This window comes from Oenanthe melanoleuca, chromosome 1A (assembly GCF_029582105.1).
Source record: "Oenanthe melanoleuca isolate GR-GAL-2019-014 chromosome 1A, OMel1.0, whole genome shotgun sequence".
NCBI lineage: Eukaryota > Metazoa > Chordata > Aves > Passeriformes > Muscicapidae > Oenanthe > Oenanthe melanoleuca.
Window position 1 is genome coordinate 17,482,271 of NC_079334.1, and position 25,630 is coordinate 17,507,900.

Here is a 25,630-nt window from a genome sequence, read left to right on the forward strand (position 1 = left end):
TGCTTTTTGGAAACCTGTTGTGTTCACACCTTTATTTTCCATGTAGTTGATCCTCTCTTATATTCTTGGGAGGGATCCCAACACTCTTTTCATTCTTGACTACAGAAAGCCAGTGATGCTTCGTGCTAAATGAATGAACTGCTTTGTTGCCAGTGGTGAGATCTGTGGTGATGAATCAGACATTCCTCTTCCCTCTTATTAAAACACACTGAGGTTGCTGGTCTGCTTAAAGACTACTGAGACTGAGGACACTGATTAGTAAGCCAAAATGAAGGAATGGATGTCTTAAGAAAAATAATGCATGTAGCATCTGTAAGCCTGAAAAAATTTCTGAACAGCTTCTTTAGCCAGTATCAGAGTTCCTTCATACTTCCTTTTGCAAGCAGAAATGAAAGCAACAGGGATAAAACCTAGCCAGGGTTTTAGCAACATCTGTCTTCATAAGATGTTGACGTGTAAACGTGGTCACTTCCTTTTTCCCTTCTTGGATAATACTAATGTAGATGTGATACTGTGATGTAATGTCATATAAATCAATCCTTCTGCATCCACTGTTGATCGATTAGATGACAACTGTTAACTGTTTATCTGGTATTTTTCCATTGATGCCATAATTTCAGCATCCAAGTTCCATACAAAGTGTAAGTTATCTCAGTGACCTCTACAAGTGCCCAATTACATTGATTTTTTTCTGTATGTGTCCCTGGTTTCAAAGGAGCTATGCTGATTTGCACCAGTTGAAACCCTGCCCCAAAGCCTCAGGCTCAGGGAGCTCACAAAGGAGAGGGATGTGTAGCCAGAGGCAGAGGTCCACCATCTTTGCTAAGGCAGGCTTTGGTTTTAATCTATTAGGAAGGTTTTTGAGACCTTTTAGCTACTTTTAAAAACCATAATGTTGAAATCATGAAATTTAACAGTCATATTCTTTCTTTCTTCACTGTCATTGAAAATAACAAATACTTGATCTTTAAAATCCTACTAAGGCAGGTAAATTGTAATTAATAATGAGCCATTCATCAATAACTAATTATTCAATTGCATTAAAGATAATCTTGTTTTCAGCGAATATCAATCATTAAATGAATAATTATTTATTTCTAATTCATAAGATCAACACTATTACTTCTGTAATTGCAAGTGTCATGAAATGGCCTCAGCATAATAAAGCATACCTGCCCTATAACCTCCATATTAAATCAGAATGTCATATTGACAGATGCTGTGGCATTGCAAATAAGTCACCTTTTGCAGACACCTCTTTCCAATTGAAGTAGCTGGGATTAAATGAGAAATAAATACTGTCTGTGTCCTAGTTAAGTCTGTTTGGAAAAGTCTAAAGAAGCAAACTGTTAGTTAGCAGACTGATAATTACAGATGTTTAAAAATAGATACTTAGCTATTTATGGTGTCTGAAGTATTAATAACTTTATTTACCACTGGAATAAAGCTCAGCTGTGAGAGCAAACCCCATATGACATTTCCATGTTGTACAAGAGGTGGCTCTAATAGTTTTAACTGGTGAAGATTTCAGCAGCAAATTTTGTGGCAGGTCTTGTGCTTGTATACATGTACAAATAAAGCAATGGAGGTTTGAGAAAGAATTATTGTGCAAAACAAAAGCATGCAGCTTATTCATGCAAATATTGTAAACAAGATGAGAATAGTTCATTGTAATATGCTGGCAAACAGAAGAAAAAAAAACAACCAAAAAAAGCCTTGTAAAGGACCTTGTAAGGTTTTGCAATGTGCCATGTTCATGCTCAGCCCATATAAATTGTCTTTATGAGCTTGGAACTGGTTTGGGGAAACCTTGCTGCGGGCTGCTCTGCAGGTCCTGCATCCTTCCCGCTGTTGTGGTGCCAAGCTGGGTGCTGCCAGAGGCACTGTATCCCCTCAAGGAAAATGGGGCTTACAAATGCAGCTTACAAAGGTTTTACAGGAGGTTGGAAAGTTCTAGTGGGGTTGGACCTCACCTTAGGAAAGATAAGAGCCCACTCCATGGTGGGAGTAAGAAAAAGGACAAATTCTCGCAGTATTACCAGCATTTAGTGATTTGGAGGCTCAGAGGTTGTCATGGTTTGACTTGGGTTTGCCAATTTTAATATATTTAATTTTTTTAGAGATAGGATTTAGGAGCAAAAACAAGGCAGGCTTAAAACTTAAAAGGGTATAAGAAGAAATTTTTTAATAACACAGAAAAAAGAAATTCAGAATAAGATTTCCAGATCATTCTGGATCATTCCCTCCTCCCCCTTCCCTCATCTTCCACATTTCTTAACAGCCACATACAGAGAACACTTCAGTTATCTACTTAAATAATCATTTCAGTTCACTCTAGAGAGAAAAGTTCCTTTTTTTTTTGGTTTAGGCATAGGGGGTGTCTTCACTTTCACAATTTGCGTCTGTCTGGAGGAAAAATTGCAAATCGTGAACTTCCTCCCATCTTCACAATCTTTCCAGAGCTGTGTTATGGGTTATGCCACATAGATGGGGTATTACTTTTAAAGGCCAGCTGTTCAAAGACAAAATCCTCTTCATCTCTTTTCCTATTAAATGTCTCTGTCCATATTTCCAGTCCCAAAACAGAGACCCCCATTCCCTCAGGGCAAAAGATCCTTTTCTCAAACACTTTAACCTCCCCTAAGTAAGTTCCCACAGTTTAAAGGAATTTCAGTGTAGTCCAGTCCCTCCATAGCCCACAAAAAAAAAGGTTTTCAGCTACTTATCAGTGGCATCTCCTCAATCTCTTCCCATCTGGAAACTTAGCGTTCATTTCACCCACTTCAGTAAACTCCTTACTTTATTCTTCTCATTGAGGAGAGCTCAGGAGATCTATAGTCTCATACAGGTATTAAAAGGGTTAAAATTGCACAGATGAAGAGGCCTCAATCATCATCTGGTGCCAATGATCTTTTAATGCCTTCCTGAAATGGAAGTAGACATGCCCATCAATGCCTGGCTTTGCTGCTTCAGCAAGGCAAGCTGTTTATATTATCAGAAGTTGGGTGTTTGAATTAGCAAAAGCAGTTTTCCCTGTCTCATTCAATCTTTCTGCTGCAGCGGTTTTGGTCACTGAGCAGGATCTGTGTGTGTTGTTAACAGTTGGTCATGAAGAAAGTTGAGGGAGCGGAAGAGAGCGTTGAAGGAAAGGGAGGGCTGACCCTTTTCCATTCACAATCCCCATCACCCCAAACTGTCCTGCCTGAAGCACAAATAGCCAGATTTCGTGTGGAGTAGTGCTGTGCAATCCCAGAGCCATCCAGTGTGTGTGCAGCACACCTCCCACTCTGTTTGAGGGCACATGCAGGACTTGGGGAGTTCAAATTCACCATTTGAGTTTGAACTGTCAGAGCCAGCAGGCTCAGCAGCAGTGTAACCACTGGCAAAAATAGGGCTGGGAGGAAGTAGCTTCTTCTGTGCATCACACTGTCTCTTTTCCAGATGAGATGAGATTTATCACACTGTTAATGAGGACTTAGTGCATTCTCTGGGCCATGCTGCTGTAGGGGTTTGTCCTGGCCCCAGGTGCAGAGGCTGCATCCAGCATTGAATGTATATCGACACAGATTGTTGAATTAAATCACAGGTCTGCTTTCTCACTTCCTGAAACTAGTCAGAATTAAAGCTCCCACAGAAAGAGCCCAGGTGGTTTGTGATGGGAAAAGACTGCCTGACAGGACTGCAACTGTCCCTCCACTGACCTAGGGAGAGTCCCTGGCAGGAGGACCATCCCACCCAGCCCTTCCTCCTGGCAGGAGGAAGATGCCAGCAATGACCTTGAGTGGGAGCCTGCATCCAGCTCTGGCAGTCAGATTGATTGTACAGCTCCAGTAGGGAGAGTAAGATTTAAGGGGGGTAACCCCCTGTGTCTCGAGTTTCTAGAGTGTGTAAGAAGTCATGAACTTGTAAAGTTAATGATTGCTGAGGCATCCCTTAGCTCTCTTCTCCACCTGATGCATGCCACTTTGGTGCTGTCAGTGTATCTAAGAACAACTTGGGCTTTATTTGTTAGATTGATACAGCAGCATGTATTTCAACTACTTAATCAACACTACTGCTCCAGAAGCTGTAATAAGCCTGTTCTAGTAGCTGCACCCAGGTGGCATTTAGATGATTAATCCTGAAAAACAGAGATGGCTGCCCAGCAGAGTGGTAAGTCAGGATGCAGAGCCACCATTTCCCAGCTTAGTTGGAGGAAGTAGGAGTTGGAGTGGGTGACAGAGACAGTGGCATCTTCAGAGTCAGGAGAGGCTTTCTGTGTATGACTGCTGCTCTTACCCTGTGCCAGCTGGCACTTGGATCATCTTCAGAAGCATATGTTTGACCAGCCCTCCTGCCAGGGGGAGGTGGTACCTTGGGCTGGTCTAAGTGGAACGAATCAGGAAAGAGCACAGTGAGCAATACAATAATTTCCTTTGTCAGTAGGAGGTTTCTTAGTAAACTCTAAGCTGAAAATATTGTTATCTTTTGATTCAACTTTGGCATGCCCTCGGGCCTGACCATGGCAACCATGATCATAGAATCACAGAATTTAGGTTGGAAAAGACCTTTAAGATCACCGAGTCTGACCGTAACCCTAACACTGCCAAATACAAGCTTTGCCCCTAGGCACCACATCTATTAAATATGTCCATGGATGGTGACTCAGCCTCTTCCATGGGCAGCCTGTTCCAATGCTTGGTTTTCTCAGAAGGACCATAGGAAACATGCTGAGAGTCATGGTGTTCCTCCACCTCTGAACAGAGAGGGAAAAGGAAGTGTAGTTGGCTAATGTTACTTGAGCTTTCTTAACTTCTGACTTGCTCTAAGACCACAGGCTGTTCATGTGGTAAATGGAGCATGCTTATAATTGTCTCAATGGGTATTTGAGATCCTCAGGTAAAGGGCATTAGGGAAGAGAATATATTATTATAATTTTAGTGTATCTCCTACTTTTTTGTGATATGGAAAGTTCGTGGTAATATTTCAGCATCCACCTACACAAATAGTACTTGGCAGTGGTATTTTCAGTCACGAGTGCCTAAAATTAGTCCCCTAACTCTATATTTAAGCACCTAAATAGGTGCTTAAGTTTATTAAAGGGGCCAACCACCAGCAATCTCCACCAATGAGAATGGCAGCTTTACATGCTCAGTGCCTTTAACATCCAAAAAAATATTTATGATGGCTGTCCCGATCTGGCATCTCATTCAAATTTTGAATATGGTATGTCATAGCTGATTTTGCATTCAGCATCCAACTGCAAAGAAACAATAGCTGAGTGTCAATGCAGTTTATGCAGTTATCAAAGACAGTGCCTCTTTGGGGTTTCTGCTTAAATCATCCACTCCAAGAAATAGAATTCACATGTTGAGCAGTCTTAATGTAAAAAATACTGTGTATTTTTGAATTAAGCCAGGCCCTGAAGTGTTTTCTGATTCTAGTGTCACTTATCTTCCCCATCAAGGTGCACAACAGAGAGGGCAGCCAGGCTGTTATTGCTTTTACTGTATTCTAAACATGCACAGGCATACACACACATCTGTATCTTCAAAATCTGCCAAAAGTATTTGTTGTTGTCTCTAAGAAGGAGTAATGCTTGCCTGCAATGTGTAATTTATAGGAACTAGTTTTTTGCTGCTTTTTATTATAAAAACAATTCATCTCATTGCAGAATGTGTGCTTAATTATAATTTGCCAATGCCCTTGAGTTTTAAAAGTCAAATTTATTGCTCAAGTGTACTGTAGCCAATATAATCTGGTGACAAAGCAAGGGAATTAGCTTAAGGAGCTGATTTTTCTAGCACTAAATTTGTGATCTGTGACCTTATGCAAAACATTTTGCCTTTTTCATGAGTCAGCTTCCATCTATTTTTTTAGAAATGGCTGGAGATTACTAGGTGAAAGATGCCATATTTTTATTTTGTTAAGCACCAGAGCACAGGATACATTCAGCACATTATTTATGGTGTGTATCCCTGCATTTGAAACACCTCATCATATTTACACTTTTAATTTGGCTTTACTTTTGCAATCGTTGCTAAACATAAACCACCCACACAGATTAAGGACACTGCTGTTCACAGTAGTCTAAGTCGTATCAGTGATTCAACCTAAAATTAGTGCTATAAGCAGCCAGTACTGCCAGTGGTGTTGAGGCTCCATCAGAACAAAGCATTGTGGAGGTGAAACTCCTTCTCTTGGCTTCTGGTCCCCACCAAACCAACATGAGCCGACTCGTGCAGGGCCTGAGGCACATGAGCTGTGCCCGTTCGGAGTGCAGGTCTTGTCTTTGCTCCTCAGCAGCTCCAACGACCCTTTATCTCCTGTGCCAAGGGAGAAGCAAGGATGGGGATGCTGTGCATGATAGAGAGAAGTTAGCTGTTTCCTCCAAAGACCGAGCTAGTTTGTGGCATCTCCAAGTTGCATGCTAGCAGATCAGTGCTGCTGCTCCTGCTGCAGAGGGCTGTGGATGTCACGTCAGTGGCTGCTTTCAGATCAACCCCAGGGGCATTTGAGCAAACGTTTTCTCCAACTGTTGACATCTTGGTGGCCTCAGAAAACTGCCCCCCTGTGGCTCATAATGGGTTGGTGGCTGGATGAGATGGAGCAGGGTATTAAACAAACCAGTTCTTGCTTTCATTGCTGCTTAGCTGTGTATGTATCATATCACATCACGCATCTACATCCTATGAGCCATTTGTAGTTTATAGAAAAATATCTTTGATGGAAGTATGCAAAGAAACTCCACTACTTTTCAAGCAAAGCAGCTCTGAAAACTTTTTTTTACTGCCCACAGCATGGAGATGTTTTCTTTTACAGCTACAATGTGAGTACCACTGGACGAATAGTGTATGCCCCAGGGGTACACATAAACTCCTGACCCTGCTTAAACTGTGTGGCACACAGCACTGGGCACACGTCAGCAACATTTGTGTGCTGTACCAAACCCTGTGTTGTGACACATCATTCATGCCCAGCAATAATGTTGCAATCACTGGTCCTGATCGCTTCCTGCCAAGTGGCAAACACAGCCTGTCCTCCCTAAAAATACAGACCTTTCCCACTGCACTGTAATCCCAGTGCCAGCACCAAAACATGCCTCTCCACAGTCCCTTCAAGCCATAAGAAAATTCTCCTGCTTTTTTCTGGCATAAAGCACAGTTTAGGAAATCTATTAGGGCTATTAATTTTGTTTCAGGGAGCGCAGGGGTGCTAGTGTTTTATTAACACAGTAGCTCTGCTCAATGAGAACATCTGGTTTTCAGTGAGGTTTCAGGGTTGGCTTTTTTTTACTCCTTTTTCCAGCTGTGTTGACTCAAGTCAGAAGGCAGTCAGCCACTTGTGAAACTGAGGTCTCCAAACACTTAAAGAGCTGAGATATTCTTTGAAACTCCTGGATCTTGGAAAATTAGGGAAGAATCTGACAATACCAATTTTCCCTCCAGAGGCTTGCAGCATTCACGATTCTGATTCCAGCCAGGATCAGGAAATTAAAAATCACATGGAAACTTTTGCAGTGTTTTCAGGGTGGCTGTAGGTTATATCTCCACAGAGCAAAAAGTGCAGGAGGGAGACTTAGTTTTCCCAGGCCATTTGTTTCACCTTGTTCATGTATCCTGAAAGATGTTTTACCTTGCTCAAGAAAACATGTAAGTCAAAAGAGTAAAATCTAGGTTGTCTGGAGCAAAGAATGGAATGCAGCTTTGGTGTCAAGGTATTAACAATTCATTAGGCTTACCTGTGTCCCAGCAGTGGGGCCAGCACGAGACAGGTACTCTGACAGCTGGCACCAGCTGCATTTCTGATGTGTATTATAAATCCCATCCCTCTGGGACTTCTGTTAGCCAGGTGTGGCTACCTGCCTGTGGCTTGAGTTCCAACACTGCAGGGAATGGGTGGCCAGAAGGACCTCCACGCTCCTCACCAGATTTCCTGCTCTCTGCTCCAGTTCAGCCTGGACCTCAGCCTTCTCCTAGCCCAAGAGCTGTGGTTCCCTGCTAAATCTAATGGGGAGGCTGAGGTACCTGAAAATCTGTGAATACAGGCACCTCATCCACCTTTGCTTCTGTCCTTGCTTCCTTCCCTTTCACAACACTCACTTTGAATTCATCTCTCCTGTTGTCTGCTGCTGCATTCTCTTCTTTCCCCGCTCCTGCATTATTCAGCTTTCCTTCTCTGGCACTGTTTTTGCCCCCTCTTTTTCACCTCTCAGCTCCCTATGCTCTGTGTGCAGGAGGAAAACAGCAAGCCATGCAATACAGCCTTGTGAGCCATGAGTAATGACAGAATGAAAGGAAAAGGAGGGAAGGCAGCCTTAATGCTCAGCATCTGAAAATGAAATGTTTGCTTTTTCTGCAGTCAGTTTTCTTAGAGGTGCTTAGGATGTGTGTCCCTGTCCCAGCAGCCTGACTGAAGCAGGAGGCTATGCCAGCTTGGGATGGGGCCTTTGAGTCCAGACTCTACCCCTGTGGCACTGCCCAAGCCCAGAGGAGCTTCACTGATGAAGCAGAAATTTGTCTGGTGGCAGTCTGACCTAACTGGCATCCATAGCCTGATGCCTCACATTTTAAGTGTTTAGTGTTGCTCTAACTCTTACCCCATTCTCAACCCTCTTTTTTTTCCCCCTGAAAAAAAAGCCTAGGCGAGCTGAAGAAAATCAGTCTGCGGAATAGGAATCGTTGAGTTGTTTTAGGGTTAAATTACAACTGTGTTGGTTTTTTCCATGCATGATTTTTTTTTCTTTTTTTTTTTTTTCCTTTCCCAGACTGCTTGAGTCCTAAATTCCCCCTGTAAATCTGCTTTCTGTACCATCAATTCTCAGAACAATGAACTGCTTGATATACCTGATAAGAGTTAACATGAAAAATGAATAAATCATTTGCTACTCCCTTCTCTTTTTTGCTGTAACTGGGTGTTGGTCTATAAAATAAAGGAAGTTACATTGAGCAGGAAGTTTAAAAATGCTTAGACAGATGTCATTAAAAAAAAAAAAATCTAACTTGGCTTCCTGCCAAGTGCCTGTAATTAAAATTATTCTTCTTAGTGAGAAAAAAGCAGATGCAAAGGGAGGTTTCCTGTCTCTCAAAGTAGGAAATACAAATAACTGTTAGTCTTGCCTTTGTGTGTGCATGTGTGCACGCATATGTGTTTGTGTGAGTGTACGTTGTGATGTGGGACTCTGATGCTTATTTCTGGAGTGCCTTGTGATAGAAAACTTTAGTCAATACCGTGTGGATGAGTGCTTTATTATAATCTATGCTCCTTTTGGTCTCATTTTAAAATTAGATCTTTGTTGAAAAATACTGTATATAAATTGCCCTTTCCATATTCCAGAAATGGCTGGTCTTACAGAAAAGAACAGTGAATTTCTGTGTATGGTGTTGAAGGGAGAACAGGATGTGGGTGGGTGTACACATGTGTATATAGCTATACTTATCTGTATACATCATGTATAGCTAGAGCTAGATAGCTACATTAACTTAGAAACCAATGCAGTTAATGCTGTGCAACTTTTTAGCATACGTGGAAGTATACAAATATATAACTGCTTCTATCAATATAACTTCTTTTTTTTCATTACAATCATCTTTAGTTTGATGCCTTTAAATTTTATTTTTATTTTGTTTCTTTTCTGATGCACAAATTCTAAAACAGTCTATTATCCAAATTAGGCAAGTCTACCATCAGGAAATGTGCTCTGTGACTCTTTTCTGTCACCACTGTTTGAAAGGGGCCTGGTTTCTTTTCTCTCCTATGCAGAGATAGACTTACAACTTATCCAATTTGAAGAGATTATACCAATCCATTTACCATGTTTTTTTCAGACATTGCCCTGAAGTTTGTAGTTTTGTTTCTGTTGTTTTAAAAAAAGCTTTTTTTGAGGAATGGCAGACAAGGCATGGGCACATGTTCCAATACTGATCCAGAGAATAGCTAGACACTGATGGAGCAATACCTCTTGGCAATAGCAAGGGCTTCTACCTATTTGATTAGTGTGTGTTCCATATTCACATCTGGATGTGAAGCTGTTTGCTGCTTTCAGCAGCCTCACATTTACACAGGGCAGATGTACCGTGTGGTTCATCCGCCAGCATTTGTAACCAGCTTTAGTTATTTTATATCTGCATTGAAATGTGCCATAGCATTGGTACAGTTCCCTGGCAAAAGTGTCCTGGTAATATTTATTCTCCTCACTGTATAGGGATACGTGGGTCCAGGGAAAGGGGTTAGTAGAAGTGTGCTTGTACTGACATGGAGTTTTCCTAATTTATTATGCTATCCAGTGGTTTTTTAGAGGACTGTGCTTGAATTTGCCTCCAGCTCTGAAAGTGAGATATAGCCCCAGCCCCATTGTACCAATCAATACACGTTGTTCTAGTATGTATCATAGCAATGCAAACATGCTGTACTCTGTACAAATAGCACAGGGTGTAGGAATGTGGGTGCAGGGCCTCTCTCTCATCTTAGCCACATGAAATGAGGAGTAGGACACAGCAGATAAGATCCCCAGTGTATTCGGGGTGTGATGACCATAGCTTGGCATTTCTCTCCTTTTCCATGAGTCCACAAGAGTGCAGTGGAATTTAATAATTAAGTGGTTTAATTTTACTGCTGTTTTCTTCAGGGCTCCACAGAAACTCCGCTTCTGTTTGTGGGCTGACTGGGCTCAATGAAATTGGTTTCCAAAACCAACAAGAACCACTGCTTACACTGATAAACCCTGGCTGACCTGAGTGTCAGAAGCTGGTTGGCATGCTGATGCAGCGTGTACTGGTCTTTGTAAACAACTCTTCCGTGATTCTGGCATCTTTGAGTGCTCCTGGAAAAACTTCCCTTGGAACAGATAACAGAACTTGCTTCTGTACTTTGAGTTGCCAGATTATCTGGCAAGAGAGCTGCTAAAAAGAAGTTCTGAGAACAGCTGAAAAAGAGCAAGTATACGCCTGCTGCAAGCAATAGAGCAACTGGTACCCACTGAGCAAGAGTAGTGGTGATTTCAAAACACACAAGAGGAATAGGGACATGTACTTCTTGTGGGTGTTGCAGTGCTGTGAGAGCCAAAGAGAGTTCTTAATTGCTCAGAGAAATAAAGAGGGGCTAGTTAGAATGGATAAGAATAATGTAGTCTTTGGAGATGATATCAGCTTACAAAAGCTAAGCCCAAGAATGCTGTTGGAAACTCTAGCAACAGCTAAGCTTACAGTTCTTTCAGAAAAGGGAAAAGAAACATTTTAAACTCAGAATCCACTTTATAGCACAGCCCGAGGCTATAGGTAATCCATCTCTAGCAATCCTACGATATCCTGAGTAAACACATGTTGAAAAATAGCATTTCAACAAACCTTCTTGTGTCCTCCTTGAAAGGAGAGTGCTGTTTCTATTGAAACCTAGAGATCCTATGAAGAGGTAGGGAAGGTCAAATGTACAGCACTGATCATGAGAAATACCTGGTAGCTCCTCCAGCACTGACTATACTCTTCTGAAGGGCAGTTTGCCTAAATCTCATCTGGTTGGATTTGCAATTATGTCTGGTATTCCTGGGATAAGACTACCAAATGCACTTTTCAGAGGCCCCAGGCACGCAGCAGGAGAGGTTTTATTTCTGCTTCCCAAGTGGGAAGGGGAGGCATGGTAGGATTAAATGGCCTCATCTGTGGCAGCACTCACAGCTCCCAAATTCTCATCTGATGCCCTACTGTCCTAATCAGCAAATGTTTAAACTCTTGCTTTACTTTAAGCTGCTGAGCCATTACACAGAAAAGATAAGGCAGTCTCTGCTGTTGGCAGTGATGACGTCCGCTCCTGCCTCCCCCTGTACTGGTGTGGTGTATCTGCATTTGGTGAAATGAGCTAGAAAGGGAAGGCAATAGGAAGTTTTATTTGGGCCAGGCAGAGGAAAGACTGATCCTTCTTCTACTAAGAGTGTCAGATAATATACCAATGGTTTTCATTCTTGTGCTGCTCTGCTGCAGACATCTTGCAAGCGGAGAAGGAAAGCAATGCATTTTTTTGTTGGCATCTTGACAAAACATTTTCAAGAGCATGACTGCCCATTGAAGACATCTGTATAAGTTCCCAGTGCATGATAGCAAGCAGATCTGGGAAAAGGTTTGGGACTGCATTTTTCCAGCAGGTTCACTAATGTTTCACACACGTGAATCCAGGGACAAGTAGCAGATACCCTGAGCATCTAGCCAGTGCTTTCAGCTGAAGTGTGTGTTTTGTGTCCAGCACATTCTCAAGGAGTTCTTTTGAGGAGTCCTAAGTAAACAATAAATCTCTCCACAATGGAATTCATACTGAGTGAATTATCAGGGTTAAAAAAATATTCTGTTGCTTTCAGCTCTTATCTTTGTTTACCGTATCACCAAGGACAGTGACCTGCCTTTGTGCCCTAATACTGAAATGTCAGCAAGAGAGACAGGAAGTGCTGCCTCCTCTATAGGCTCAGCATATAGTCTTAATGAGAAGAATAACATCTCAGCAGCAGCAGCTGTTGGTTTTGCTCAGTTTGGTTTATTCTCTTTTGTTGTCTTTACTTCAGCAAATGTAGATAATCTTAGAGAAAGGCCTTTGTGCTAGGTTTCTGAACTCTAATTTAGTGGCCTTCAGATATTAAAACATTATTAAGATCAAGTCAAGCTTACAGAAGAGTCTATGTCCTTTTCATTTCCCACCAAGCTTAGCCTGTTGCATCCTGTGTGGAGCCTGGTCATGCACAGCACGCTGAACACGAGCCATCTTTCAACCAGAGAGAGCAGGGAGTGCTTCAACCCCAAGCAAAATGCTGGCTCCATCCCTCACCGTGGTAATGTTGGGTTAAAGGAAGGCCCCACCATTCCTGGGTCACATGATTAATATCTCCCATTAATGAAGTAAGAAATGCATGATGGAAAAAATGATTGAATAGGAAATCACCAACTGGGATAGAGCAGAGATAACACCACACACAGAGGAGTGGCACTGCCCTGTCCCCACAGCTGACCCTCTGGATTTTGGGAAGCAGGGGACATGAGAGCAACACAAGCCTGCCTTTTGCATCCTGACATTGGCTGCAGGAGCTCATCCTGGTGTCTGCTCTGGGAGCAGTTTTGGTGCTGTTCTTCTTCCACGGTCTAATACCAGCAGTTGTTTCCATGCATGGTTCCCAATTTGAGAGGGCAGAGAGGCAGGGAGAATTTCCATGGATCCCAGCTTCTATTTGGACCCCAGGGACATCATAGCTAGATTACTCTTGAGTGTAGATCCCTTAAACTTTAAATTGCAGCTATTTTTTCCATGCAAAAGATAGGCAAAGAGTGGGTTCCTTTGCTGGTTTGTTGCTGGTGTGTGGGTGAGCATATAACACACATTACAACCATTTTCCCCCAGCAATTGCACATCATAAAGCAAAGCTTTAATGGTGGGTTAAGTTCACTTCTTTATTTACACAGAAGGAATGTGTAAAATTTCTCTTCTAGTGGTCTCTCCACAATTTTGTTTTCTATTCAGGATTTACCTTTATTTTGTTTAATATCAGTATTACCTGCCAGGGCTTACCTTCCTCATTACATTTCTTTTGTTTGTTTGTTTGTTTGTTTGTTTTTTTAAAGAGCAGGGGATTTGTTGTTAGTACCATGTAATGATCAGGCTTTAAACATGAGCATCATATGCTGCTGTCCTCTGAGCATGCCAGCAGTATCTGCATTATTAGGGTTTATCAGTCTTATTAAGAGTGGTGGAGGAGAGGAAAAGACTTCCCCAAATTTGCTTGGAAAGCTGTGTCAGGATTTGACCTTCTGCTAGCAGGCCCTGTGGTTTTGCCACACAAGGGCTCCTCCCCACACTCCTCCTGCCCTCACAATAATGTGCTTGGAATCTGACCCTGCATTTCCCACTGTCTTGTTGGTATCAGCTGGAGATAAATGAAGCCTTTTGTTAACTTGTTCCTTGCTTTGCAGAGTGCTCTTCTTTTCTGCTTTAGAGAAGAGCCAGTGATGATGTTGCACTTAGAGCTACATATAGGCACTGTAAGCATGGTGTTTGTAATGTACTGGCCAAAGCATCTCTTGTGGCAAAAATGAGGCAAAACTCATTATAAGGAACACAAAAAGGAATTTTCTATCAAGTTTACTGAAAGCAGGGAGCAAGCTGTCATCTTCCCTGGCTCTTCAGCTCCCAGCCTGTGTAGTACCAAGGAGCAAAAGTGGTGACATGTACATGCAGAACACAAAAAGAGTCTTCCCTCATCCTGACCTAGATAAATAGAACTTGGAATGAATTTTCTGACTTCACAGCAGTGACACTTTGAATCTTCTGAGATTTGAAGAATATATCTTTTTTAGTCACTTTTATGCCACTTCAAATAGGTGGATGTGTTACAGAAAGTGCACACGCACACATGTCCATGCACATGAAGAGAGGACAAAAGTACTAATACCAATCTCTCCCACTGTGCCATAATGGGAAATAGGAAGTGAATGTGTTAGCAAAAGCAGTGGGTATGGACAGAAGTGCAAGATGCTCTGGCTCTTTTGAGCTGTGTTGCAAATACCTTGGGAGCTGGAGCAGGAAAAGCCTTGAGGTTGCTGTAAGTCGTGCTGGCAGCAGGCAGGTCGAAGTATGCAAGGGGTGCAAAAGGGGATCACACCCACTCACAGCTTTTAGCAGCACACCTCTTATGGCAGGTGTAGCTCTGGCAGAATATGATCCCAAGTAACCTGCTTCCCAGAATCTTTTCTTTTGTAATTCAGCCAACTTTCCCCCAGGTTTTCTTGGTTGTTTTGTTTTAGTGTGAAATAAGTATTACATGACTGGGACTATGATTTGGGCTGCCAAAATGTTGCATGGTATGGTTTAAACCAGAGCAGCAAAGTTGTAATAGCAGCAACATGCCATTAGCTTTTTGATCATTCTGCTGGCTCACTAGAGAGTATTGTAGATTTCTTTATGCACAAAGAAGTCAAAGAAATAATAAGCACCCTTCCTCCATCACCTAGGCTCTATTTATACATCAGGATAGGTGTGACAAGCAAGAAGTCCTGGGTTGTTGTTTTGGTTTTTTTGTTTTTTGGTTTTTGGTTTTTTTTGGGGGGAGGGGGGTGGGTTTTGGGGTTTTTTTGGTTTTTTTTTTTTTTTACCTTTTAAATTAAATTTCTTCATTTAGAGTCATACAGCTGTCTGGGCTTCTGCCATAGATAAGTGGATCTTCATCTCACAGCAACGACCAAAATTTATCTTTCTTTTCCCTCTCTCCCCCTCACTTCCTCCTTTCCCCACCTCCCCCCTAGTACTCAGCAGAAACAAAATGCTATATATAAACTTAGAACAGTTCCCCCCCCCCATTACTTTGTCTGCATGTTTTAATTTTGGCATTTTCAAAGGGGGGTTGGATGATTAATCCTTGAGGCCCCTCTAGTAGTAACACCCCTCACACTCCCCCAAAACGTGTGCTACTGTACTGTGGGTACTCTGAGTGGCAGCTCATACTTGTCTGATGATTATTCTAATGGAATTCCTGGTCTTATAGATTTTTTTCTTTATTTTTAAAAAAAATCTGCATGATTCTAGCTGAGTGCTAGCAGCAGATGGCCAAAGGGCAGGCAGGGATGGCTCATGGTGCTCAGTAAATGGAATATTACCAGCATCCTGCCATCAGGCTGCAAGTCTCTGTTATTTGTTTTGTATTCTTTCAAATCACTCAACACTGAAGTTAGATGTATAACCAGAATCTTGTATTTCATTATCAAATCAGAAGACAACCAGTAAAGAAAAGAAAAAGAAAAAAAAAAAAAAAACAAGGTTTCTAGTTGAAGAGGTAAGACTGAAAACATGAATCCCAGTTCAGAAGCCAGAAGGCATATGAAGCTCAAAACACTGTTATTTGTCATAAATCTCATGTGTTTTCTAGCCAATTTCAAAGTATGTTGGGGCCTTGCTCATAATGTTTGAGCAATCAGGATTGGTAATATGCTAGCTGCTCTAGTGTGTGTGACAGAAAAAGCCTACAGCTGTGTTTCATCTTGGTACTCAGAAAATCCCTCCCCACAAATTAGCCCAACTATAGATATCTACAGTTCTTTGTGCCTCAATTCATGTTAAAAAGGCAGAGTATACCATCCTTTTTAAGGTATTTTATATGGGTAAAATTGCTAGTGAACCCCCTGCAGAACACTATGTTTTATGCACTTTTCTGGCTTAAAAGCACTCTTTTGTGTTGAATGATTCTATCAAATCTGTCAATTTTTGGGTGCCACCTTTGTGGCTCGGTGGTGTCTGGATCAAGTGGCCTCCCTGTTAGGGCTGGCTCAAACCCAGCTGGATGCCACTGTGTTGGCCAGGTTCCCCTGTACCCCAGAACTTTAGAGACTTGATGCTTTTGAGCTTTGAAAAGTAAGAATAAAGGATAAAATACTAGGCATTAAAGTAACATAGCCATAAGTGAAATGACAGCACAGAAGTGAGGTGTTGGAAATGTTAAAAATATGGGTATTCTTGGAGATACAGAGGTGAATGAGTGATGTGGCCAGGCACTGATTCAGGAAAGGGTCAGGTTCAAGAGGCAAAAGTATCTTTGAGAAGCAAGAAAGAAAGAACATCAAATTGGTCTTCATACCAGGACCATTGAGGAACTGTGAGGTAATAAATAAATAAAGGCCAAAGCAGCTTACTCATAAAGCAGAAAAAAATCGTGAGCAATACTTTCCATTTGCCTTCCCTGTAAAGCCTTATATCATCCTAAAACATGCTGGAAATGACCTTGCTCAGACTACAAATGCATTCTGTATTTTCTCACTGCTGACCCTGTGACTTCATCCTGCAGCTCTTTGAGTTGTGCTTTTGTTCCCCTTCGTTTCCATGCGCTCACGAGGGCCAGTGAGTCAGCACACGAGGGAGGGCTCTGCTACCCCTGGCACTACATGGTACCCCCAAAACAGCTGCACTTTCCAGGCTCTGTCCTCAGCTCCTGCATGCAGGGGCAGGTCCTCTCACTCAGGGATTCACCATGAAACAGGTGGCCTCCTGAGCTGAATACTGCTCTTTATAATCTCTTCTCAAATATGCATCTTGAAATGTCAGAAAGGCCCAGGCCTTGTTTTCTTTTCTTGTCTTCTCTTCAGTTTTTTGTGGATCACTTGAACACTGGTAACTGCAAAAGAATTCCAGATAAAAAATTAAGTTTTTTGTTTTATTTCCTGGGCTTAAGGACAGGAAGGCTCTCCTCAGGGAGGATCCAGTGGAGTTTTTCCACTGGCCTTTTTTTGTTTGGAAACGTTCCCACAACTTGAGTACAGTTTGAGTGTCATTACAGAGGTCCAGTTGGCCCTCAAATAACCCACTGTGCTTATCAGTGTAATCAGGACCAAGTTATTGTGAGAAGTAAATCATAAACAGATGGACAGTAGTGCCATGCTGGTCTACAAAGGGTAGAGGAGAGCAAAGACACAAAACAGCGCCAGAACATGACACCACAATGGCTTCACTAAATCTAAGCATGAACAGGCTTAGGGAAATTTTTGTGAGAGTCAGGGAATGAAAGGAGAGAGATTCTTGAATAGGCATCTGCCAGGATTTTTTGCAGACAGCTTTATCTGAATATCTAGAGAAGTTTGTCATAGGTTAGTGTCAGGGCAGCAGGTATACCTGCTCACAGCCAGCTCCTCACTGAGCTTGGGGTGGTGCATTTTGGGCTGACAAGTCATGCTGTCTTTGCAAAGATCTTCATGCACTGGAGGAAGTAAACATGAAAGCAGTTTCAAGTGCTATCCAATTTTTTCATATATCACTTGTAAATTGCTATGTTGTACCCAAGGCAGTCAGCACTTTCCAGAGGGAGCAAAAGAGGAAAAGACACTGAATAGCTTTGGTTAGAAAATAAGTTTTTCCCCTTTCTTTGTCCATTTTTCATATTTTCAGTTAAAATGAGAGAAGTTTCAAAAGGAACAAACTTTTCCTTTGTGCCTTGTAGAAAGGCCACATACTAAAACTTAGAGCTAGGATTGGATGTGGCTTTTACAAGTAAATTTTACCTGTATTAGATGGGAGGTGCAGAAGTCTAGGGCAAGGAATTGGAGCTTTGGCACCAGAAGCACTTCTTTGTGTTCTGTACTTTTAGTACCATCAGTTTCTCAAGGACAGGCTGAACCTTGAGTTATGATTTTGGCAGCTGAAAGAAACAAAGCTCCTTTTTGTTTAAGTCCTATTTAAATGCCATGCAATGGATTTCTTTGGTCACTTTAAGTCTATGCATTCAGAGCAGTATTCACTAATTTATGAACAGGAGTCACACTGAGGCTGAAAAATAAAATTCAGGCTAGTTATGAAGACTTGAGCTTGTGGGTGCTCAACCCTTAAAGTTGCAAGTTGATGGTCTCAGTCTTCAGCACCTCTGCTGGCCCCTTGTGTGTAGGGCAGGGATTGTTTACCAGGTTGGAAGATGACCAGCTAATTAATGTTTGCTAAATGCTCCGCGAGCCTCAGGGGAAAAGCAGCTATGGAAAGGCAAAGTCTTATTATTGTCGTGCTGCACCTAATGTACGTTAGATGTTTCCAAGGCACCAGGCACTGCATAAATGTTGTATGGTATTAAAAGTGACCTGCCCTTGTCGGAACAAATAATAATTACACTGCGTGATGAGAGAATCTTGCCATTTCTCCACTACGAATGTTTTCCTGTTTACTAATTCAGAAAAGGTCTCATCCAGCGATTGCTGAAGCCAGTGACTTAAGCAGCCACTGGCTCAAGAAGGGCAAATTACAGAAATAATTTATTTTGTGTAAGACTCTGATCTCCTCATAGGTTGGACTGTGCTCTCCAGAGCATATTTCCCCAAACTGCATGCCTGGGGCTGACTCACCTCTCAGTCCATAATGCTGCCACAGAGATGAAGAGGAACCAAAGACAACCTCAGCAGGTAGAACATAAGATAACTTCTATTTGCAGCATGAAAATTCATGCTGATATCTTTTAATATAAACATAACATGAGGAAACAAACATTTGATTGAACTAAACACACAGGCCTTTTATATGCAAGACCCTAATTTAAAGCACTGTCACCTCCATACAGAAAATACCAGCTGGAGCAGGAATGATTAAATTAAATCATCTGGCTCTTATGTGATACCATGAATATCTACTGAGAGTGTGGGGGGAAAAATCCCTCCTCTTTATTCCTGTAGATCTGCAGCAACCATCAAGGGACACTTCTGTAGCAGGAAGGATTAAGTCTTGCACGAACTTCAGTGGTTAATGTGCTTTGGACTGGTGACATGCCCTTCGGACAGACCTACCCCAGTTTTATAATTCTCTTTCTCAGCCTTTTGGGCCTCTGGCAGTCCTTTCTCCTGTTTAATTTCCTCCTTGCTTCCCTCCCACTGGGATTCTTCACCATTCAGCATTTCTGCCACCCAAGTAGAAATTTTGATTGTGTCAGACAAGTGTAGAAAGAGAGACTTTTGAGCCTCGGTGGGCTGTGAAGAGAACCCAGGACAGATTTCCTGGGGGCTGAGTGTTTTTTAAGGAGGCAAGAAAGAGGCAGGCCCTGTGCCTCTGATGATCTTAGCCTGCTGCAATGCATGGGCAGGGATTATACCACATCACAAATAGCTGGAGCAAGGCATGCATTGCATACACATAGGGAATCACTGCTAGAGGGGAGCTACTCTTCCCCACATAGCCTAAGTAACATAATAAAAACATAATAAAAATTAGCATAGTGGGGGTACTTATGTACGAAATACTGCCTGGCCTGGCAGTATCAGCACACTGGGGAACTGCACCTTCCTTTGTGACAGCAGAGCACCCCAGGCAGCCAGTCTCACTTAGAGCTATTTAATAAATTTTCATTTGAGGGCACACACTTTTCTTGGCAATCTGGGACTAGATGAAGTTAACAAATTTACAAACCTAAATAGAAACAGATTTTCCCCTTTCTTTTGTTTGTAGCTTGCCTATAAAGTATTTCCTTAGAGATTTTCTTCTTTTTTCCTGACTTTCCTTTTTCTGGATCTTCTACCTGATGGCACATGTTCTGTTCTTGCTGATTACCATGTGTCAGTAGTAATGTAGGTGGAAGAGAATTTCTGACTGTTTTGGTTTCAGCTTTTATGTTTATCTGTTTGGCTTTGGGACACTGTTCAGTTTCAGGAAGTATTTTTATCTCACAGAAGTCTCCTTGTGAGTAGTGATGCTACAAAGACCTTGTTTTAGCACCGTGGAAGCTACTGGAGGTAGTGCAGGTCTGTCTTCTGTCAGGGGCTGAATTCTTTGATTCAAAAAGCAAAGTTAACATTGAAGTGAATTGACATTGGTGTAACCCTAAACCTTCTGGCTCTCTCCCCAGCACTATTTGGTACATCCTTAGAACTGCATTTTCCTCTCCTTACACTGATACAGCCCCAGGATGCTGCATGGATTTGCACCAAAGTGATGGAGAGAATTTGGCTACAAGGTCTGTGTTTAATATGGTTATCAGTGCAAAACTGATGGGCCAGCTCTGAACTCTCCCTGCAAATCAGCGCCTTCCTCTGTGTATGGTCAGTTGACTTGCATGGTAGTGAACCAGAGAAGAGGTGGAGTTAAGAGGTGAGGGTGACTGGCAGGTCATTTGAACAAAAAGCTGTAAGACTAAATTTATCTGGCACTCACACTCTTTAGGAGGAGCTGGGATGAATTTGTTTGAGGTGTCTGAAGCACTGAATGTTGTCACATCTTGAGATGTGCCTCAGTAAGCAAAGTAACTTTGTCAAACCTGGTGAGCAGCAACCAAGGGTGGGGGTCAGAGCCTGACAAAATTCCATTTGAATAACAATCCAAGCAGATGAAAGAAGTGGCAGGTAACCCACATGGAACAAAGAAATAAAAAATTGAAATCTTGGTTTTGGATTGCTTTTTCTTGCTTCTGGGAAAAGATGCAAGAGGGGACGGAGCTGAGAACTTTAATGTTGATTTCTGAGAGCGTGTGAGAAGGCACAATGCAAATGGCAGAGGCTCCAGTGCTACCAATGTGTGCTCTAAGGATTTGAGAGGTACTAGGCAGGTTAGAAAGTCTGTTTATCTGGAAAGTCAGGCAATCTGGAAATCAGGCTTGTTGTCCTACATTTTATTTCTGAACCTTCTCCTGGATTCTTCACATTTTGCTAAAAGCTTCTGTAGGCATCTGTCACTGGAAGTGGCCAACAGACCACTAATTTTTTTGGTGATTTTAGGCAGGTTTTTCTCTATCTTAAGGGTGTGATCTATCTCCCAGAGTGAGTGGGACTCGGGAGCTTCAGGGTTCTGTTTCCCAAGCAGCCTGGGTTGGTTCTGCCTGGTACCTTGGCTCAGAGATACATCTCACCTGGCAGGTGCAGACAACAGGGAGGAAGAATTTGCAGTAAGTATTGCATGACGACTGCCTTAAGCATTTTATAAGTGTTTGGTCCAAATTCTGGGGATAAAGCTAAGAAACTTTACTTCATCAGATTTGTCCCTGTCCTGCTGCCTGAGATGGTAGGGAGGCTTTAGTCTGGTGCTTTACAGGGGTTCCAGCATGTTTTCATGGAAGTGGTAAAAATGAGAAACCTTTCTTTAAGCATGTTAAAGATAGATACCTGTTAAACCATCCCACCCCTTTTTTTCATTGATCTGCATTTTGAGTGCAGTCCAGTCTCTAACCTTTCCCTTCCTGATAGGATTGTTGGCAAAGTGGTCATGGGGCAACCCTAATTTGACTTTCTTGTACTTCATGTTCTTGCATTTCTTCCCCCTCTCTGAGGGGTACTCTGTGAGGTACATAGGCTGTAGTTCTATTAGAGTATGAGCAGCTCCTAGAGGTGACCAAAGAGAGGTCAAAATCACAGGAGATTATTTGATTTATCAGCAGCTTTTGATCCTTTTGATCAAGAAATATCATTGACCTATTTGTGGATTACTGTGGTCTGAGTAGCCCTTTTGGCAATTTGAAAGGGAGTTGGGTGAGACTAACTGATGGTGATGCTGGCTGGTTTTTTTTACTCCTATCCTATTGCTATCCAAAGTCTGTATTTTGGGGGAGAGCCCATGTGGGCTGTGTAGCTATGTATTCACAGATAACTCATGGATCTGCGTCTGTTCTTAAGCAGATCTACACGGCATCTCTCTGACCTGGACTTTGTCACAGCCACACCTGCCCATGAGCCATTGGATTTGGATTGCAATTTCTCAGAAAGCTCAGCTGGTTCAGGATCAGGCCATGACTCAGCAGTGCTCCTTGTGAGGAATGTGGTCTCGGCAGGCTTCGCTGCTTCTAAATTGATTTCAGGTGCACATCACACTGTCAGCTGCACAAAATTTTCTCTGATTTTTTTGCGTTTCTGGATGCTGAGCATCACTAGTGCATGAGCAATAGGATAAGTGGAAATCTCTTATTCCCTGATGTGTACTTTGAATCACCATTCCCAAAACAGAGGTGGTAGAGGAGGATGATCATCAGCTACTTTGGGGAGGAGTCAGTGTCTCGTCTCGAGCTGTCACTGAAGATGGGTTCATGCTGGACGCTGTATGGAAGCAACTGAGGTGCAGGCATATGTTCCCTTCTGCTGACTTGGCTGTGGTGACACCAACCACAGCCAGCAAAGGACAGCCAGCAACTGGGAACAGTAACATCTCAAACTGCAGCAGAGTGGTTGGCCAGACTGCTCCTGTCAGCACTTGGATTGCCTTGCTGTTCATTGAGGAATTAAAAGTTAACTGAGGGCGGTGGGAAAAAATAGGTTTGCCTGCCTAGAAAATGCTAAAGCCAATACTGAAAAGCAGAGGTGGATCTGAAGGTAGTTATCTCTCTTGGAGTTTATATGGGGATTAAAACACGCGTCATCCTTGTAGCACACAGGCAATTTTATAATCACTGCTGGTATTTCACCTCAGGGTACTCTGTGGGAGGAGGAATTAATTTCCCATCTTTTTCTAAGTAATGGAGGCTTGTGATTTTCTGTCAGTCATAAAGGAAAGTCTGTGGCCAAACTAGATGCCAGAAGTGATTGAATAGAATTGGTAAGGGTGTGCCACCTCAATTCCAGAAATCAGACTGGGGAAACATGCATGCAGGGAAATGCCACAAGATGTACATGGCCATTTCATTCCACTTCAACAGGAAAAGACACAAGGCTGTGCAAAGCGTAAGAAAAACTGCTGTGCAAAGCAGTGGTTGCAAAATTAAAATACAGGATGTTTTATTATATGCAATCCTCCCTCACACCCCCCCATCTCTTCTTGTTACAGACAAAAATCTTTCTTAGTGGAAAAAAACATCTCATCTTGAGTACAAGGCAATTTAGACAACTTTTTTTTCAGGGGGTTAAAGTGGCATGTTTGCACAACACCACCCTCACCCCAGCAAACCTGCCAGCAGTTGATAGATATAAATAGGGACATTTAGGGAGAAAAGCATATTTACGTTCCTTTGAAATGTGCTTGGCTAAAGGCATATTTTTAAGAGAGGGAGTGGAAAAACAAATGGAAAATATTTTCTTTGAAAGGGAAAAAAAAGCAACAAACTGTCCTTCCTAAATAGAGATGCTTGGCTTGTGTGTACTTTACACAGCTGCAGGTCAGACCTTGCAAACAACTGCTGAATTAGGTCCAGCTACTTTGATGCTAAAAGCCTGGAAGTGCTGATAATTAAGTTGCATCAGACATAGGAAATGACTGATGTGTCTGTCATTCTCATGGTAGCAGAGTTCACTCTGTTGCCATTTGACTGACCCCTCCTTCTTTATGTAAGCAAATGGAATTTTCTTCTAAGGAAAATCTGCTGGTTTTACACCTTTGTTTTGTTTTCTGAACTGCTAATCCCCTGAAGGTATAGAAGCTATTTGAAAGAGCAAATCAAAGCTCCAATAATTTAGTGTTATATTATTCGTTGATGTATGGTTTGATTTAGTGGCTACTTATTATATCAGGTTACCATATAATTATCTTAATTATTGACTCTAGAAGTAAGTAGAGGGATTATGAGACAGGAAGGCCCAGTGGAAAGAGCATGGTTCAGAGAATCAAACACATCTCAGTGTGCTCTTGGCTCCACCACTCATTTTCTCTTAGCCTGGACTCTCCTCTCAGCCAGCCTGTCCATGAAATCAGGAGGGATTGCAGGAACAGGACTCAGATGCTGACTCAGGATTCAAAGAGATGCAGGAGTGCAGTATAAAAAGGCAGGGGAAAAGTTCTGAGAGATAATTGGTAAACTGGCAGTTAAATAAAAAATGCACACCACAGCATGCATTTGCATTGAAGAGTGGAGCACCTCTGTGGGCATGGAGAAAGGGACTTGTGCCATGAAGACCTAAAATTGGAGACTGCATTACCAGCCTCTGCTACTGATTACCCCAAAAAATTAGGCAGCCCTCAGATCCCTTTCTGCAAAACTAGGGTGATAAAAATCATTCTCCCTTTGGTTGTAGCTTTGGTTGTAGCTGTTGGAATTACTGGAGCACTGTTCCTCACACAGCTGTCTGCCATGGTTCTCACGTGGCTTTTAGGCTCCTTGTCCTTTGTCTGATAACCACTGACCTAAGCCAAAGGTTTGAGTTAGCAGGCACCACTACAAGATAAAAGCCACACTGAAAGGCTGTCAGTGCAATCCATACTTCCTGTATTGATAATATTTGTCATATACTGACAAAATGCTTCATCTATTGACAAGCTGAGTTGCATCTTTTCCCCCGAGAGAGGAGCACACACAATGATTCTACTCAGCCTGTGCAAATTACTTTCTCTGCTTCTGCTTTTCTTTCCTGAGTCAAAAAATGGAGATAATAGAATGTATCTATTTCCTTCCTAGAATAGATCTGTTAATGTGAAATGGTGCATGGTGGCTTAGTGCTGCATAAGTGGGATACCCTAATCCAGCAAGGTATCCTTGTTCTATTGTATGCCTTTTCTGCGTACCATCTGGAGTTGTTCTCTGCTTAGTATTTTCAGTATGTACCATATGTTTTTGCATGAAAATTCAATAAAATATGCATTATACATGAAAAGTGCTGTAGTAAATAAAGGAAGGATGGAATCCAGTCCCCTTTGTGAACGGCAGGGGCCCCAAATCTTCATAAAAGGTTTAGTCTAGTCTGACGTCTGTGCTTTTCTCCAATTTACTCTGTGTCAGTCTTTAGGAGATGCTCTAATTTAAAACAAAACTCTACTTTCCTGGTGAGGTTATTCGATGTTCTTTGGCTGCCCTCTGCTGAGAGCACTGAATAAAACAGGGAAGATGTCCTCTTTCTAAGGAAGGTAACTGTGGAAGAAATTCCTTGTCTGTCCGTGTGCTGAGTCGTGTCAGTGCTGCTGTTTGGTGTCTCTCGCTGTCTGTTTGTTGCCAGTCAGAGGGCAAAGTCTTCTGAGCCACAGCCCTGTTGGGGTTTTAGTGCCCACCAAAGGGCTGGATGCCTTTGTAGGATTGTGAAGATGTGGGCTCAGGCATTGACCATCGTGAAAAATGAAGCAGCATTAAGTAAGGGCTTGGAGGCTTCTCTGTTCAGGCACTATTGCAGTCCTGCCAGGTGGGATTTGAGCTATACCTCAGCACCTCACCTCTTGGCAGAGCAATTTACCCCTGTGTGCTGCTCCTCATCAGGGTTCCAGCATCTTCCAGTGCCACCTCCACCCCTCCACAGGCATCACAGCACCAACACTTTGCTTTATTTCTATAGCT

General features: G+C 42.3%; 1 protein-coding gene across 6 annotated transcripts in view; it reads left to right on the forward strand.

The window, feature by feature from the left end:
* The window catches only part of TBXAS1 (thromboxane A synthase 1), a 237,531-nt gene that overhangs the window by 204,638 nt on the left and 7,263 nt on the right, over positions 1–25,630 (forward strand). The gene's annotated exons all lie outside the window — the stretch shown is intronic.